At 41.7% G+C, this 19,877-nt stretch overlaps 1 protein-coding gene across 7 annotated transcripts in view; it reads right to left on the bottom strand.

Annotated features, from left to right (window-relative positions):
* The window catches only part of STRA6 (stimulated by retinoic acid 6), a 102,603-nt gene that overhangs the window by 63,527 nt on the left and 19,199 nt on the right, over positions 1-19,877 (bottom strand). The window contains exon 3 of one of the 7 annotated variants that reach the window (XM_029574713.1): positions 6,648-6,758. The exons of the other annotated variants lie outside the window; for them this stretch is intronic. The gene's annotated coding sequence lies outside the window, so the exon portion shown is untranslated. The remainder of the gene's footprint in view (positions 1-6,647; positions 6,759-19,877) is intronic. 7 annotated transcript variants of the gene reach the window in all.

Consider the following 19,877-nt stretch of genomic DNA (forward strand, 5'->3'; position numbering starts at 1 on the left):
AAGGGGGGTAAAGACTTTCTACATCATGTCAGGCTAGCATATAAAGAGGATACCTGTCCGAAAAGGACATGCATAACTTTTATAGTCTACACTGCTATACTTTTATGACTTTTTATTCACTCCTCCATCACCTATTTCTCCCTCCCTCTCCTCATGGCTATTATTCTTTTATTATTTATATTGTGCCCTTAACCAATGCACCATACAACAGATTGCATACAAGTATTTCTCCCTCTCCAGAACAGCTTCCAATCTAAATGAATGCCTGAGGCAACAGGAGATAAAGTGACTTGTTGAAGGTCACAGTGAGAGGCAGTGAATGAAGCAGGAATTGAACTCAAGTTTCCTGGTATTCAGTCCATTACTCAAACCCCTGTGCCAGACTTATTGTTTTGTTATTTTATCAATCAGATGTGCCTACCTGTAATGATGAATATTTGAAAATCCCAAAGGCTAAACAGCTGGATGAACAGACTTTTGGTTATTGGGCCTTAGGGATGTGCAGCCTCAAAAAATTAATTTTGGTTCATTTTGTAGATGCCTCAATTCATTAGTTTTGGAACAGAAAAAAAAATATTTGCGCGTGAGAGAAGGAAGCGTAAGAGTGAGTGAGAGAGGGAAGCACGTGATGTACGTGAGAGAGGGAAGCAAGTGTGTGCGTGTGTGTGCGAGCAAGAGGTGAAAGTTTCTGTGCCTATCCCACTATACTAATCCACAAAAATCTCAGGATGACTGGAAGTCAAAAGTTCTCAGGTATGGAGAGTGAGAGATATTTTATTCCTTATTAGTTTTAATTATTGGGTGTTATTTGATGTGTCTGCTATTTTGAAATATTTTATTGGTGTTTGGAAAATTTCTAAACATTTTTATGAATTTTTAATTATTGGATGCTTATTTATCAGTTATGAAATATTCTTTTTATTGGTATGTTTTTACTATTATGATTGATACTTTATATTTCTTGGATTGCCTGATGTTTCTGTTTTTACATTGCTGCACTGCATACCAGTTCTGGCTGCTTGTGGTTTCCAGTTTAATTTTTGTCTGCACCTTTTTCTTTATATGTTACGATTACTTTATTCTGTATTTGGTAAGGACTTGTCTGTGCTCTGCAAGTGGGACTGAGATGAATTCTGCTAGCTAGTGTGTAGTTCTGTGTAGAGATCTCTAACATCCTGGCTTGTGTTTTTCTAATAGGAGGTATACTGGTGTTTTAGGGCCTGCTAGAATATTTGCATATTACCTTTTCATAGGTAGGGTTGTTAGTATTTGAATGCTGGTCGTTAATGTCATTTTGGTCTGAAAGATTTACTATATTGTAATTGTAATTCAGTTTACTCATGGCTTTCTGAGGACCAAGCCCACATCCAACGTGCTTTACAATAGGCCTAACATATGGGTTCAGAGTATCTTTTTTGCAGGTTTATCCTTTTGGCACTACAGCAGTGCATGAAAATATAATATACATGTCCAGGAAGACCTTGGAAGACTATATTTTGTCCTTTTTTATGTAAAATCTATTATAAATATATAATTTTTAACTGTGTCCCCCAGCTGGTGTAAGAGTTGCACTGGTACCTCTGTTGTTCCTGCTAGTGAAGCTTGCCTGTCTCCTGCTTGTTTCGGTCAGCTCTTTGAGCCCATGCAGTGTGCAAAAGAGAGAGAGGATTCAGTTCTGGGAGGCGCTGGATAGCAGCACTAGGTTTCTGCCTGGTTGGGCCAGCCAAGTGCAAAGATCTATAGCAGACTGGCTTGTTTTGTTCATGCAGTGGGAGGTGTATTGGTACTCTAGGAGCTGTTGTATTATTTGCAGTGTTGGCTTTTCACATGTAGAGTTATTTCTGTTTGTCTCAATGGATAGTGCCGATTTAGTCTTTAACTGAGTTTTGTATTAGCTCACAATGTGCCTGATCATGGAGAGAGTTGTGTTGCGGTTAATGAAGTGACCCCAGAATTTTAATATTTTTGGTATTATGAGTTGTAAAGTGAAAGTAGTTCTTCTGTTACTTCATTTTATTTGCTTTCATTTAATTATCTACCCTATCAGGATAGTGCCAAGTGGTGTACAATAAATAAATCAGCTAAAAATACATTATAAAAAATAGACCAACATCAACAGCAATTCCTAAAAGCAAAAGAGAACTTCCTTCGGTCTTGTAATTATATTTCTTCAATGTATATTTCAAAATTTCGGGGAGAGGGGGAGCGGTGGAAGGCTCTATGGGCCTGTGCCGTGGATCTTTTAAGTACCTAGTAGTGCCCCTGCTAGCTGAACATGCTTTATGTTATGACCTATGGGGTGTCCTCATGAATGGAGGGATGAAAATCCTGCATTAATTGCCTAATTCTTCTCACATGATCTTTGAAATCAGTTCATTATCCTACTCTTCAAAGCTACTGAAGCCCAATCATGTGCTACAGATTATCAATCTACCCTGTACACACTGAAAACAGAGGACCGTATTGCTCATTTTAGCTAATACAAAACCCCCATGTAAGTAATTCCGGCCTGCACTACTCTGCATATTTTCTTTAGAATTCTTTCGTTAGTGACTCACTCCCAACTTAGATCAAAACAGTTTCACAGCCCCAGTCAAACCAGTTAACACAGCTCTGAGCAGTGTCGGCAAAAAGTGATTTTCAAAAACCAAAAGAAAATTCTCCACAGGCTCGGTGTCAGCCTGCAGTCAACTTCTCTCATCCTCACCGCCTGTCTTTCTCAGAGCAACATCAGTGAAGAGAATTTCCTACAACTTGAAGAAAAATCTCTGCTATTGTGTTGTCACCTCAAGTGAGGTAAGCTAGGTGGTGTGATAACACAAGTTTATTCAGGAATAAAGACCATCAAGTTAGTTAAACAGATGAAAAATATTTGGGGAGAGGGATTTCAAAGAATCCTTACAGTATGTAGGCAAAAGATATAATTTGCGCTCAGTTAGAATACTCACGGGCAGCTACCTACCATCTGGTGCTAATTGTACATCTGAGCCTGAATATAAACACCGACATATTCTAATCTCATGCTTTTTGCGCTCTCACAGGCCGACACAATATCACGCATGTAAAAATGTGCGTCCAAACTGGGCGCCCATTTTTTTTTCAATGCAAGGACCTTCACCTCTCCTGGGCGCGCGATGCTGTATGTTAATGAGCTGTTGTGTTCAAAAGGACGCACTCGGCTAAAATTGTGCATCCCTAGTGCTCAAAAGCATAGGGCGCCCGGGAAACATGGCTGTGCACCAGCCAGGAATACAGGAGCTCAATATGAGCATCCATTTTATCCCGCTGCAGATTACTCACACGCACAATATACACAAGCCTGCGTGTACATTGTGCGTGTTTATTGTGCACCCAGAATTTTTTTTTTTTTTTTTTTGTAATTGAGTCCTTATATTTTTCCCCTAATTTTAAGTGCCGCAAGCAGTGGAACTTAGTATCACAACGATACTAAGTCACAGGAACCACAGAGACCAATTTTATTTTTCATGTGCTCTTCACTCACAGAATAACTTATCAGCAGCTCCGGTGTTAAATTTTCAGCATTAAAAAAAGTTTGTGCTGATCGACCGGCGATTTTTTTACATCAAGGGTAATGACTGATAGCCTCATCTACATGGCATTCACACGTGATGAGTGCCGTTAGCTACGTGTTTGTTTGAACGCATGCTTTGGATGCACTGGGTGTTAGCCTAGCGCATCCAAAACGCATGTCCAGCTGCGGGTTAACCTGTGCGCTAGGCTGCGTGGACTTTATTGCATCAGCCCCTCAGACAATGAAAGATTTCTACTTACCTGATAATTTCCTTTTCTTTAGGACAGTCAGATGAAAAGGAAAAGGTGTGTAAGGTGTATATATATATTTTTTTATTTTTATTTTTTTTTTTAAATATAAATACTGATGCTCTCAGGGACAAATTTAGGGCCTGATTTACTGAGATTTCCCCCCCCCCCCCCCACCCTCATTCTTTATCTATGGGGAAAAAGCTTAGAAGTGAATTTTCAAAGGGTTTTCATGGATAAAAATAGCACATACTCATCTATATCCTGATTTATATGCAGAAGCAGGTATTTTATAAAGAATACTGTTTTGAAAATATTGTCTTGCATGCATACTTGAATTACCAGTTCACCTAGACCGTCGAGCACTTCACCCAAATACTGAATACAACAAAGAAGTCTGATTTCACTAGCTCAAGTCAATTAGCAGATAAAAAATTGTACAAATAAGTTTGCTAATGTATGCACATATATCTCTTACAATACAGCAACTACTGCACGCACTTCTGAATCACATCCTGGAATGCCCCGGACCTTTTTTCCCCCCCAATAAAATATATGAACATATTCTCAACATATATAAAATAGCTTATATACTTACATGTTATACCGTATCTTGTTATGCACCAAATTATATGCACATATGTTCATAAAATAGGTAGAGAAAGTATGCATTTTCTAGCATTATAAATATTCATGCACGCTGAAACATACGTGTATATAATTTTTGGTTCAGAACTAAAATGGTATTTTATAAATTGTGCAGCTCCCACAAACACAGTTTATAAAATACTAGCGGTAATCACAGCACATCCATTTTTGCACGTAAATGCTGTACGGCGGATAGGTTGGAAAGTTAGGCTCCCAGTAAAATCAGGCCTTAGACTGTGACCCTGTGGGGACGGAGAAGTAACTACAGTACCCAAATGTAACTCACCTTCACCAATGATAAGGTGCGAGTTAAATTCAATTAAATATTAATTTAACTTCCATACGGTGTGACTTTTCAAACTGAAGTTATTTTAAACTATTTTGAATTAAATTTTAAAACAGAAAAAGTACACGAATATACGTATCTGATAACCGACGTGTGGTCCTGCTGCACACTTGTTAGCACTATTGAGAAATTTCAATTTTAGGGAGGAGAGGGGATATACAGACTGTAACCTTTGACCTTTTCTTCAGCCCCCTTCTCCTTGTCTCCTCCCCCCCGGTCTGCCTCTCTCACTGTCTTTTAACATCTAAGCTGCAAAAGCCCCTACATTTAGAAACCACAGAAAGGAAGAATTACAAATGCCCAACATTTAAAAAAACAAAAGGCTAAGCTAAAGCACAGAGGACTTAACAGTGAACCAGTGAGGACGCACATCTCATTGGCTGTACAATTCTTACACTGAACTACTCTGCAGCGTATCCAGATTCCTGCCAGGCCGACCCAGCTATGAGCACGCTGCACATGGCAGCTGGCACATCCCTAAATCATTCAGTTGTTCGGCGAGAGGCACTTCACTATTGGCTGGCTCGCATCAACTGACAGGCTCTGAAAAGCTAGCATCCCCATTGGCTACTAGGCCTATAACTGAAATAATCTTATTGGTTCTGATACTACCCCTCTTGAACAAATGAAAGAATGATTGCAATTGGCTTATTCTTCCACAAGCTTCACAAAACAAGAAATCTTATTGGCCTCTCTGACTTTTCATAAGAACATAAGAAATTGCCATGCTGGGACAGACCAAGGGTCCATCAAGCCCAGCATTCTTTTTTCAAGAGCTTACTGTTTATTTCCAGCAGCAAAGGAACTTTTTGTTTAGCACATCCTGTGCTGGGATGGGGGACAGGAGAGTCATGCCCAGTTCCCCCTCTTTAAAAAAAATAAATAAAATGGCACCCTACATGTGATTCACATCTTAATGTGATCTAGGGTGACCAGTTGGCTTCATTTCAGTACAAGAGATCCGGTCCTGGAATAGCCCTTACATGGCTATGTGAGTTCTTAAACAAACTGTGTCAAACTAGTGTGGCAAGGTAGATGAGACATCTCCGAGCTGATTTTTTTCTCTTCCTTTGTTTAGGCAGGCTCTCATACTTGTACAGTTTCCTTCCCATGTGAGGAAAAAGAGAACGAGCCCAGATCCTTCCCACACCTGCCCAGTTATTCTCTGTATCCAACCACCGGGGTTTCTCTGCAGAGTTACTCCTGGATCCTGCCATTGCCTAACCATAGGGTTACACTAGTTTTACCCCATGGGATCTTAGTGCTGTTTTTATTAAGGATATTAGTAGAGACTACAAGCTCATGCATGTAATGCATGAGCTTGTAGTCTCACCCTGTTTGAGCAAAACAGTCTATGGGTCTCCCTATTTAATGCTGAAGTGAAGTATGATCTGACATGTCCTAGTGCTATATATATATATTTTTTTTTTACATTTTTTTTTTTAGTTTTTATGTCGTTCATTACAAAGATCAGGTAGGCAGGGTAAGGGTCAGAGGAGCATAGCATCTGCTCTCAGCTCGCAGGTGTGGACTGCTGCACTGGCTGCTGCCATCCTCTATAAAAGGCAGGGGATCCCTGGTGAGACTGTGGATTCTTAATTTGGTTTGGAGAAAGCAGGAGGGTTTTCTTTTAGTTACTTTAGTTTTATTTTGGGGGAAAGAGCTCCTCCTAGACCCTACATGTTGATGCCTGGATCATGAAGAAGCTGTGTTTGTTTCTTTTAAAGAGGAAGTTATTTTCTTTTTTTGGGGGTGGGGAGAATCTGATTGATAGTAATTTTTCAATCCATTCTTCCTTCTACTTTGGATTTTGTTTGGTTTGAAGCTATTATTCTATCAGAACCGCTTCACCTGAGAGAGTCATTTTATCTACCTGACGTTGGGAGAGAGGCTTCGACACCCATCCAGTGCCCAGGAGGAGAAGAGTTGGCACCCCACCGTGGTAGATGCACTTTGGATATCCACTGGATGTTCAGGAAAGGAGCTGAAATGGTACCCATCAGGTACAACAAGGAGTGAAAAGAAACAGAGACTTGAAAACCAAGAAATCTTATCAAAGGTATTGTAAATTGGGAACTGAATTTAAGAAATTGAACATAAGAAATAGCCATGCTGGGTCAGACCAAGAGTCCATCAAGCCCAGCATCCTGTTTCCAACAGAGGCCAAACCAGGCCACAAGAACCTGGCAATTACCCAAACACTAAGAAGATCCCATGCTACTGATGCATTTAATAGCAGGGACTATTCCCTAATGAACTTGATTAATAGCCGTTAATGGACTTCTCCTCCAAGAACTTATCCAAACCTTTTTTGAACCCAGCTACACTAACTGCACTAACTACATCCTCTGGCAACAAATTCCAGAGCTTTATTGTGTGTTGAGTGAAAAAGAATTTTGTCTAATTAGTCTTAAATGTGCTACTTGCTAACTTCATGGATTGCCCCCTAGTCCTTCTATTATTCGAAAGTGTAAATAACCGAGTCACATCTACTCGTTCAAGACCTCTCATGATCTTAAAGACCTCTATCATATCCCCCCTCAGCCATCTCTTCTCCAAGCTGAACAGCCCTAACCTCTTCAGCCTTTCCTCATAGGGGAGCTGTTCCATCTCCTTTATCATTTTGGTTGCCCTTCTCCATCGCAACTATATCTTTTTTGAGATGCGGCAACCAGAATTGTACACAGTATTCAAGGTGCGGGCTTCACCATGGAGCGATATAGAGGCATTATGACATTTTCCGTTCTATTAACCATTCCCTTCCTAATAATTCCTAACATTGTTTGCTTTTTTTTTTTTGACTACTGCAGCACACTGAGCCGACGATTTTAAAGTATTATCTACTATGATGCCTAGATCTTTTTCCTGGGTGATAGCGCCTAATATGGAACCTAACCGTGTAACTACAGCAAGGGTTATTTTTCCTTATATGCAACACCTTACACTTGTCCACATTAAATTTCATCTGCCATTTGGATGCCCAATCTTCCAGTCTTGCAAGGTCTTCCTGTAATGTATCACAGTCTGCTTGTTATTTAACTACTCTGAATAATTTTGTATCATCCACAAATTTGATAACCTCACTCATCGTATTCCTTTCCATATCATTTATATATATATTGAAAAGCACCGGTCCAAGTACAGATCCCTGAGGCACTCCACTGTTTACCCTTTTCCACTGAGAAAATTGACCATTTAATCCTACTCTCTGTTTCCTATCTTTTAACCAGTTTGTAATCCACGAAAGGACATTGCCTCCTATCCCATGACATTTTAGTTTTCGTTGAAGCCTCTCATGAGGGACTTTGTCAAACGCCTTCTGAAAATCCAAATACACTACCATCTACCGGTTCACCTTTATCCACATGCCTGCAGTGGCATCATCCTGCCTCTGCAGAGATCCCTTAGAAAAAAAGCTTTAAAAATGCCCCCTAAGCTGGGAGGGAAGCTGGTTGGGAAGGAACTGCAGAGTCACAGATTTACCCTATGGACTGTATGAAGAAGAAAAGACTTAGGCGATTTATAAAGTAGAATACATATACATCTATCAGTAAAAGGTTATGTTGGAACCTCATCTCGAGCCTAGCGTTATTATTCCTATTTGCTGTAGAGACTGTGCAAGATCAATACCCAGGGTCTAGGAGAGTGCTCCCGTCCCTCACTAGCACCATGTGGAATCCTGGAAACCTTGGGACTAGTGGTCTGTAGGGGAAGTGAAGATAGTTTAAATCTCAAGATTATCTGTGTGTCCATGGATACCTAAAGAAGACCTCAGACCAAGGGTTCCATTAGTAAAAATTTGCAGTGTCACATCAGTGCTTAGGCCTGATCATTATAACATGGGTATGACATCTCAAAGTAACCCACATTCATATCAAAGGTCATATTATAATTCTCAGAGTCTACCCCCACCGATTAAACCTAGGTCTTTCACAGGGCAACACGCAGATTTACCATTTAGTCATAGGTCGGTTCAACAGCTTTTTTCAAAAGTTAACTCAATGTCCATCCAGCCTTATCGCCACCTAGTCCATTCCTTCAGGTGTATATAGTTTTGGGAAAAAGTGCCACGTAGAAATGCCACATACAATAAAGTAATGCATGCTATGGAACAGGTCCACAACATTAAATATTCAGACAGAGAGACTTTTTTGTATTATTGTAAGTTACAGTAAAATGAAATGGCAAATCTTAATTAACTTTACAAAGTGTTAACAAGGCCTGACAGGTTTGCCAGAATTGAATTACAAACCCTGGTTATTATTTTTTTTTTATTAATCTAGTCCAGGGTAGAACAGCTCTGCTGTGCTATTCTGCTCCCCCAGACCAAAAAGGGCTCATAAGTCACTGTATGTTATTCAATCATAGCGACCCTCCTGAGCCTTATAACCACAGTAATCTGCATGTTATCTGTGCTCTGCCACAGAACCATCTGTTAAGTATTCACTGCTAGTGCATGTGATCACATGCTCTGTATTTTAAGTTAGTAAAAAAAAAAAACCAAAAACCCACAGCTGTATCCAGCTCATGAATACTTATTCGTTTATAAAGAAAACATCATTTTAAAATGCAATGCAGCCCAATTAAAGAAACCCATGTCCGAAGAATTAATCTGCTGGAAAGACTGTTCCAGTCTGACAGATTTGCTGTAGGAAGTACACGCAGATCACTCACAGGATGTACTAAAATGACACGTGTTATTCCTGTGAAACAGGAATAACACATTTCAAAAATATCCTCTCTTGTGAAACCAGTCAGTATCACTTTATTAGTGTCACACACGAGTCAACATGAACTACATTTCCTCTGACAACTTCAGGTTGTTTAGAGTGAGAAAGTTCAAAGCTAACAGATGTCCCACCACTGATTAAAGGACTTTAAAAAGACACAGACTGTGATAAATTCAACAAGCAGACATTAGACAACAAAATCACTGAAAATACAAATATTACGCTAAATGTTTTCCCATTTTTTGGTAAACAGAAACTCTAAAGATATTTCTGATCTCGGAGCTTACCTTCCTTAGCAGTGCAGCAGAGCACCAAACATTATCACTAAGCTTAGAAATGCTGAGGATCCATGGACCAGCATCAGCAACAATGCATTATGGGGCAAAAGTATCACTCCTGGACCTTGTCTCTTGCATCGTAAATCTTGGTGCAGCTGTCCCTCGTAGGCTTTTGTAGCACCTTCTGCACACTGAACTCAGTTGATCTTACTCCAGAGCTGTGTTTTGTTTCATAGTGAAATTTTCTTCAGAGAAGAATTCCATTTTATAGTGGTTTCCTAATTACTCTGAAGTTAACATCTGATTGCTATTGAATGGGGGTGTTTGCTGGTAAATTAAAATGAGATATCTTTTCCAGACAGCATATGGCCTGATGCATTCCAATGAGAGTTCCCAGGATCTGTGACTTCATGTCCTAGGAATGTAACACTCAATAAAAAGCCCATTAGAGATCTTCAGGTTGCAGCAGCTTCGTCAACTCTTATCAGTTTGAAACAGGTGGAAACTCCCAAATGTACCAAATTGAGAAATAAAACAGGAGTGTTGGCTTGGACCAACTTAATGCATATAACCCCAAGTAGTAAGAATATCCTAGAAAGAGGATAGAGGATGAGATCAAATCAAGGACCATAATTCTGAATTAGTGTTTCTAACCACAAGAGAGACACTCAAGTATACTTCTGTAACCCTGACTCAGGTGATCTTCAGAGAGTCACAGGACACACAAAGTACCAGGGCTAAGTCCCAATAGCACTGTCTCTCTCTCTTTTATCCCTGGTAGGAGGATTCAATGTAGGAGGGAATGACAACTCCTAGGCCCTGGTGTTATAGCTATATAATCCTCATCAGAGTGCCAAAAAACAAGCTGGACACTGTGATGGTGTTCCAACAAACTACTAATGAAACCTTCAGTGAAAATATGGTATGAGATACAAAGTCCCTTAGATACTGTCCAAAAAGCAAATTCTAAATGCTAAATCTGTGAAGCTCGTGATCCCATAATCTCTCCTTCAGGGTCCCTCCTTCAACCTTGGATAGAATATAAAGCCTTCCTGGGTAATCTGTGAATATGGGGTCCTCCTCTCTCAGTTTATTTCCCCTTCAAAATACTTGGATCCACATGCTTGATCTTGAACTCTCCACTTATCTCCTCCTTCGTCTGTTGTGTGCCCTGAGGATACCTCTCTTAACTGTTCGCTACCTGGTGTGGTAGCTCGGATTCTCCTCCTCTCTTCCCGGTTACGATACTGACTGGGTATCTATTTCTTCTTCTCTAATTTCTGGATTGGCAATGGAATCCTTTGGGCTAAGGGATACCAAGATGACGCAAGAAATGACTCCCTTTTCTGGGTAAGAAAGGGATAATCTTCCTCCAGAACAAAATTCACACCAAATTCACTAGAATTAAATTTATCAACCGCTGGATGCGAGTTGGAAATTATTCTCTCTTCGAGCCTTTAATGTTACAAATTTAAAAGAACTCTCTAAATCCAAAATAAAAATCCACAAGGATTGTAGGAGCCGCAGACTTTCTATGATTTATATTCCACCTTTCAGGTACATCAAAAAGGATTATATTCAGGTATGGTAGATACTATATATCATTAAAAGGTGCTGACACCTAAAGTACGTAGTGAGATTCCTAACTACATGTGAGTTTTAGATGTTTGACCCATGGAACATTAGATGATGGGAGTGTTACCAAATAGGGGGGTGGGAGAACGGGTAGGGAGTTTCTGAGGCAGTTTCTGTTTGCTCCAGAGAGGAGAGAAAAAAAAATATGGAAAATGTATTTTATGGTTATCGCCATTGCAGCTATTTTATTCTGGTTTACATACTCTTCTATTACTGGTTTAACTGGTTTTCAATAAACAGAGTGAACATGAAAATGAATCCAAGACAGGGCTGGAAATTCATAAGTCTCCCCACACAATCAGCAGAGGTAGAAATGCAGGAGTTTCTATACCCCCACTACCACCCAATCGTCAGGGCTGGCAGTACAGGCACCCCACCTGGTAGACTGCGCAGTGCAGACATTTCCTCGCCTCTTCTCCCCCTCCTACCCCTTTGCTAAGGCTGATGAGAGAGAGCATTTGTTGCCCTAAGTGAAACTTCAGTCATGCACCCTTCTCCCTCAACTTACCTATTGGTGGAAGCTCTGGGACAGCGCTCCCTCCCTACCAGTGGAGGTGGTTCCAGCACAACGCTCCCTTCCTTGGCTGTATTCGCTCTGGCGCAGCGCCTCTCTAGGCCTCGCGCCGTCCGAATTTTGCTGTCCCAAAATTTTGGCACTCCAGGTGACTGCCTAGTCTGCCAGAAGCAACGGCCCTGCCCTCTGCACCCCACCTCACAGCAGAACGAGAAGTGTAAAGTACCCCTCGACTCTCCCTCCCCTCTCCAGCAGGGGGGCGGAGTATCGATACCCTTCCCCTTCAGCAGGGCAGGGAGTGCAAAGGCCCTCTCCTCTCCCACCCAATAACCCAACCGAGCAGAGCCTACAGACAGACTGACACACGAACCCCACCTTCCCCTCTGGACGATGAGGAAATGCAGAGTTTTAAATGATTTGAAGGAGCCTTGCGGAACACGCCGTATGCACATTGTAACTACGGAGCATCATCCTGCGATAATGAGGTGGGTTCAGCACACTAATGGCAGAGAAATTGCATTAAAGAAGAGTGGGTTCTTTACGTAAAGTCGTCGTAAGAAAAAAAATAGTCTTATAAAAGGTACGAAATCCTCTGCCTCCACTTAAGGTGTAAACCACTCGTTCTCGCCTAACTTATCATTTAAAAACCTACCTCCTTGGTCCTCTCTCTGACCTTTGAACAAGGGTCTACCTTTCATCCCAACAGTGCTGCTGGCCCTGGAGACAGAAGTACGGTAATTGATGATCACAATTTCAAACCCCCCCCCCCCCCCAGGTTCATTCCTTTATTCCCCACTATTTATCACTCCCCAGGGAGCATTTAAAGTGGACAAAATAAATTGGATCCGGGTGAAGGAAAGGAGGGGAACTTGGAACTAGTTCCCCACAGCTCACCCAGCGCAGTGACCGAGTTTTCTCTGGCATTTAATAAAAGTGATAAAGACCCGATTGCCATTCAGGAGCAGAGAGAAGGAGAGAATTATGCTCTCTCTTAATTGAATTGATTTGGGGTTTGAATGAAGACAGGGAAAGGGATGGAAAATGATCACATACCTCCTACGGGCTTGGCATTTTCCTTGTTTGTTCTTGGGGGGGGGGGGGGATGTTTCCATGGCGTAGAGAGGACGGAGCTGCTTGAACAAAAAACATTTTCAGCGAACTTCACGTAGGGAAGGGAAGTGCCTGTTTTGCTAACCTTAGGAGACGCTACAGCATCAAGGGTGAACGTTTGGGACTGGTCCCAAAACAGTCACAGCCCTGAGCATGAAAGAGAGAAAGAGAAAGGAATGGGGAGATGAAGAGAGAGAGAGAAAGATGGTGCCAACGCAATTTATGAACTTATTCTGAACTAATAAAGGGACTTTTTCTAACACAGATTAGACTGAATGAGGACATAATTAACAAGAATTTTGCTCATAAAAAAACCTTTATGTATCAAGGTATGCCACTTCTTTTAATGAAATGGATAACATCGAACTTAATCTCTATGAATTAGCATTTTTACATATTAATTTGATTGGTCTTCTAATGAATTTCACAATAGGGTGCCCAATTGCTCTATACTAAGGATGTTACCTTATTAGGCACAAGATTGCTAGGCTCACCAATCTGACCCTTCTTGCCATTATACCGTAGAACTTGTTTAATTAGGGGCAGATTTAGACTTGCAGCCAATAATTTTTTTGCAAAATGATCTATTAAGGACAACATGGTTCTGTAAGGACAAAATGTGTCAGGACAGTGAGTGAGGCAGACAGCTTGCTAAACAAACTTTTTTTTTGTATAATGCATTTTGGAAATGTTTATGTTTACAAAGATGAGAAAGGCAAATATTCCCGTTAAACTTGATGGCCAACTCTGACTTCCTTAGAATAGTGCTTTAAGAAACGTGTAGGTAGAACTGAATCCTCTGGCATGCACGTGGTAAGCATCTGTATGGATGTATCTAGGTTTAGAGCATTAATATATGGGTATATAGTCGTCTACTCTACGTGACCAAAGGCAGATAAACACTGGCAAGATATATTATTTCATTTCTGGGCTCCCCTGATATTTTAAGAATCCAGTCCATAGCAGTTTATGCCATTCCAGTTTTTACTAGAATTAATTAGCACAAATCAGCCTCCCCCACCATCTACAAAGGGTTTCTCTTACCTGTTAAGGTGTGACTAATTAAGCTGATAGTAAAAGCCTGCAGCAGCTCAAATTGAAACACAAATAAGAATCTTAGAATATTTTCTGCCTGTAAGGGCAAATACAAATTTCTTATAGGTATCAAATATTACTATTACAATCCTACTCTATTCATTGAAAAGTGGTGTTCTGTATGTAATTCTCTTATGTGTGGAGAAACATCACACATAATCTATGTTTACAATAAATATTCGCTCACATTTGGAAAGCCTTCATACACATTGCTCCTGTTTTTCTACAATTTACTCCGTTTACCGGCTGTTGTAAGACTTTTGTATAGAAACCATCATAAAAGATGAGGCGTTTCGATTTCAAGCCGTAACTTTTTAGATCTGTGCTTGAATGAGTCCATTAATGGGTACAATCACCACACCCTTCCATTGACATTCTGTCTTCCTTATGCCTGGGTGGATGAGAATCCAAACATAGACACCTTTTCTATTCCCCAGGAAACCTCTAAACATCAAACGCGCCAGGACAGGACCAGCTGCATTTGATCTGTTGGATCAAAGGCAATCCCTTTGAAGAGAGCTTACGGATGCCAATTCCTGTTCGCCTTCCTGGAACAGGTGCGGAGAAAGCCGGGCCTGGTGTACCAGAAGAGCAGGCAGACCAGAGTCTGCATCATCCGCAGGTAAAAATGAGGACAGGAAATCAAGAGTCATGAGCTCCCGCCCCAGATCTGTGTGACTGAGAGGGCTTTGTACACCTTGCCACACTTCACTGCATTATAATCAGTTTTCCCATCCAGATAATTAAGGATTTGAACTTGTACCCCCCCCCCCCCCCTCTAGTTCTAAACCAAGGGTTCTTTCACCGAGCTAATGCAGCATCTCCCTAGTAGGAGGTCCCTAGCTCTATATTAGCCTGGCTGTCTATTTCTCTTCTCATATAGTTCTACCCAGTGACTACAGACAGGAAGCTATACAGTACCTCCTTATGCCTCAGTTTATCCTGCTAGGTAACAATAATAATAATAAATATTGTCCTAATCTTTCCCAGTTTCCTTAACCTCCCTTCTTAGTAGCTATTTCAAAGAAAGAATAGCTGCTGAGATTTGCTAAAGTGATATCCTGAGGCAAAGCCAAAACAGTTTGTGCGTATACCATTGAGAGGGGTGGAAAAGCTGCCCCACAGACATGAGAAGTTGCCCCACAGACATGAGAAGTTGCACAATTTAAGAGTAGACCTAGTGATTGGAGCAGTGGGATCAGAACAGTGAAACCAGAGTTCAAATCCCTGCTGATGCTCCTTATTACCTTGGGCAAGTCACTTTTTAAAGCCGCATCAGGTGTTTACTGTGCATTAAATGCCTAATGCAGCAATAATGCTTGGTATTTTAAATATTTAACTACAAAAGTAGCACTTGTATGGTAATGAGCTGCTTTGCATGCATGTGTTTTGCAAATGCATGCAAAGCAGCTCATTACATTATTTTATGCTAATAAAATAATGCAGCTTGCCTCAAAAAACACAAGCTACATTATTTTCCTGAAAGTTAGCTACAACTCAGTAGTTGTAGCTAACTTTCAGGCCAATTCGTTAAAAACTGCTGGAGAGCCGGTGCTCTGTGTTGAGCGCCCGCTCTCCCGACGCTCGCCCAGGCCCCTCTCCTGGGCGCACGATTTTGTATTTAAATGAGGGCCCGTGCTAATAAGGAGGCGGTGGCTGTCAGCGGGTCCAACAACAGACGCTTAATTTTACTAGCATCTGTTTTTGAACCCGCTGATAGCCACGGGTTCAGAAAACGGACGCCGGCAAACGTGAGCGTCCGTTTTCGAACCTGCAGACCAGTGGGCAGATTTTTTAAAATTTTTGTTTATTTTTGGGGCCTCTGACTTAATAATCGCTATGATATTAAGTCGGAGGGTGTACAGAAAAGCAGTTTTTTCTGCTTTTCGTGAGGTTGGCCACGCATTTTCAAGGGGTAATAGACGTACGGCCAAACGGGTGCTAAACGGTGCGCTCGGCTGAGCGCACCGTACTGAATCGGCCTGTTTGCCCGGGGCAGTGGGACACCATTCCATACCCCAATGCTCCTGAGTTAGTTCTTAAAGGGCCATCACAGCTGAAAGGATCCTCCTCCCTGTCCAACTTGTGTAAGGTTCCCATCTACCCCCTCCCCTGTTGCCTCTATAGGCAGCTCACAAGAGAAAAGTAAAAAAAAAAAAAAAAGTTTTAAAATTGTGCTGCAAACTCCTGCCACCCCACCCAAGCCCTCTCTTTCCAATAAATTGCTCCCACCCCCAGCAGTAGCACCTATCCTAACCCCCCCCCCCCCCCCACACACACACACTCCCAATCATGCCTGGTGGTCTAATGGTGCCTGGAATGCTCCTTTGGTTCTGGCTTGGTGCTCTCTCTGGTCAAAATGACCACGGGTGTGGGGGGTGTTAGAAATATGGACTTTTTGTCTGCATATTTCTAATTTGTGGTCACTTATTCTATATTTGGACAGGGCCTGTGTTTTGCATGTGTGACCAAGGCCAAGTATTCTGCTAACATGTAGTTTCAGTACAGGGATCCTGGGTAGTCCAAGGCCTGCTCTGTTTTCCCAATAAGGGGATTTATTGGTGTTTTAGGACTCAGTAGAATATTTGCAGAGTTGCCTTTTCATCTAGAATTGTTGCGGTTTGAGTTCTAGAAGTTAGTGCTCTTTTGGTATGGCAGGTATGCTATGCTATATGGGTTGTGAGTGACATTACTGCAGGGTTTTGTGTTACATCACAAAGTGCCTGGTAATGGAGAGAAATTGTGTTATTATTACTGAGGTGACAATAGAATTGTAATTTTTTTCTATGGAGAATACTAAGAGGAAACATCCTCATTTAGCCAAGCCAGTTATTTCAGAGATTACCATCAACCAGTGCAATATGGATTTCTTTTCATTTATAGATTTAGGTATTTCTTGATTTTTTTTTGTGCAATTAAAAATCAGACAACACATTTATCAGACACTGTGACAAATTTCTGAAACATATTTGTATTATATATGTGTGCATATGAAACAAAGTTTAATATTTAAAAGTATGTTGTCCAGTTATGTGCTTTTTTATAGGATTGTTCTGGCTGTGGTGGTAATGGGGTCATAACTATTGTTGAGTTTAATTATCAAAATCTCAAATGGAGGAGCCTGTAAGCCTGAAAGTTATCTAGGGAGGAGAGAGTACACCACACTGAAGATTCACCTAGGCAGTCAAAGTTTCAGGATATCTGCAATGAATATGTATGAAACTAATGTGCATGCAAATGCGCTTTGTCTCATAAGTCAAGGATGTGAGCTCTTGGGCTGTGGCACGGTTGAGCAGCCTAGCAGGCAAACTTACTAGGCCCACGTTGACAGCAGGTAGATTTTCTCTTACTTGGATTAGAGCTAGGGCTTCACCTATACCATCCCCCACAGGTTGAACCCTTGGGTTCCAGGGGCCGGCTAGGCTTTGGTGAGAGTCCAGTAAGGAGCGGTAAGAGGTAGTCGAGTATCGGACAGACTCAGGGCAGGCAGCGAGAAAACAATATCTGGGCCCAGGCCAAGGGCAGGGCAGGCAGCAGGTAGACAGGTTGAGGTCCAAGCTAGGGTCAGGCCAGGCAGCAGTCCAGAAGAGGAGTCAATGTCCATAGAAGGGGTCAGAACCAGAAGCCAGGCAGAGACGGACAGACAAGACAAAGACAAGGCACTGGGGACCAACACACAAGTGAGGCAAGGCAAGGAAAAAATACGCACGGCATAAAACACAATAGCAACACCCACTGCAGGAGCAGGAGGACCTGTTGCTGAGGTAGAATCTGAGTGTAGCTGGGGTTTAAATCCCCAGCCAGTGCTGATGTCATCTACTGGTATTGTTTCAGGTTTCCTGCCATGGGGCCTACGGAGGCAGGGCTGTCTTGCGCGCACATGCCCTAGGGAGTGGCGCAGTGTGAATGGGAGAGAGAGAGAGATGGTGGCGTTCCTTCCATAAAGGAGTCTAAGCAGCTTCAGGGAGGACTGGTGGTATCCTGGGTGAGAGTGGCCAGTCATGGGGCCATCCTGCAGTCGGAAAAACGTTACTTCATGCACATTCATCCAATTGGCCAAATGTCTTCCAGGAGAGGTTTAGGAACCACTGAGCTAGGGTGCTTAATACCCTTTCAGCTGCCCTGCTAGTAAAGGTTAATGGACTAATGTATTAAACAGACAGGTACATCTTTCCAGAGCATAGCTAGGGGCTATCCAGAGGAATTCTGAATTTCTTATCAAAAGTGAGCAAAAAGGAATTCTAAGTCGTCTGTGTAAGATTTATAGGCTACAGCTTTCCTAAGTCATGGAACAACTGAAAGTTCAAACCAAGTACTATGAAGCCGCTGGAGCTATTAGCTTGTTGGAGTGGGATTAGAACTATCAAATGCATCGCCTCAATTTTCTACATGAGCTACTTTTGGTTCCTACCCCAGAGATTTATAACCACCATTTTTTGTAGTGTTTTAAAGACTATATTTAGAACCTAAGGGCAAAGGTTTATATATATTTCTGTAGACTGATTGAGGGTGGGGGATTAAATGCTTAAATGACTGAATGTTTTTTTTTTTATTGGAGAGAGTTATATTTTATTTCTTTATATGATTGAAACATGATGTGCCCAGTTTATTTCTTGTAAATTGCTGGTTGGTAGCAGCGTTTCCTAAATGTAAAGAAATAAATAAGATATTAAAAAAAATCTCATATATATATATATATTCCCTTTCCCCATATTGGCAGGGAAAGGAGGAGATGAAGGAAAAGTCATTTGAGTTTCTGGAAATGCTGAGGGAAGCTAAACAGGTTGTCAAGGTTTTGGGGGGAGACAGAAGAAATGAAATGAATGGAGGTGGTCTCTGGGTTCCTACAAATTACAGGCAATAACAGGAGCAAAGATGAGCAAATGAATACAAAATATTCTCTAATGTATAGCTATTTGCATGCCAATTAGAATCACACTGGTAAAAATCTTTGCCATCTTAGGTGCCATAAAGAGCCAATTATGTCCAATCACTAAGGTACTGAGAGCCAATAACAGTAGGACTCGCATTTTCAGTTGGAAATTGTGTTTCTCTCATGTGAAACTTTGGTCACAGACGTGCAATCATTGCTGTATTCTAACAAAAAGGAACTGGGGAAGAATTAATCCATTTAAAAAAAACATTAAGCAGACAGATGTGGTTAGAATTTTCAAAGAAGAATTGAAACCCTGGCCTGTTGTATGTAATAAACTCGGGGGGTGAATTCTGCGCCACTGCACAAAGCAGAATTTGCTCAGAATTCTCCTTCCATGCAGAATTCAGCATTTGCCCCATGGAATTTGACATGGGGACCAGAAGCCAGCTGTGTGGGCAACACAGCTGTAAACAGGAAGCAGCAGCATTGACCAAGTAGGCCCGAAGGAGCCTGCAGCAGCATCGGACAGAGGGGAAGACACTAACATCTGACTACATGGTTGGAAGGAAGCAGTCATGCAGGCTGAAGACAGAGGAGACAGACCTCAGGGGGCCAGTTGGAAGAGGGATAAGTGATGGTGGACACAGAGCTAGAGAGACAGCAGAGAGAGAGAGAGCTGGGGGTCTGAGCGAGCAGAGAGCTGGGGCAAAGAGAGAAACTTGTGAGGGGTTCAAGCCATGGGGCAATGGATAGAGAGGGAAAGTTGTGTGTGTGTTTGTGTGGGGGGGGGGGGTCATGAGATAAGGCTGAAGATAGAGTTATTTCGAGCTGAGGAGGGGGAGTAGGGCATGCAGAGAGCTCAGGC

This window comes from Rhinatrema bivittatum, chromosome 13 (assembly GCF_901001135.1).
Source record: "Rhinatrema bivittatum chromosome 13, aRhiBiv1.1, whole genome shotgun sequence".
In the NCBI taxonomy this organism is placed as follows: Eukaryota; Metazoa; Chordata; class Amphibia; order Gymnophiona; family Rhinatrematidae; genus Rhinatrema; species Rhinatrema bivittatum.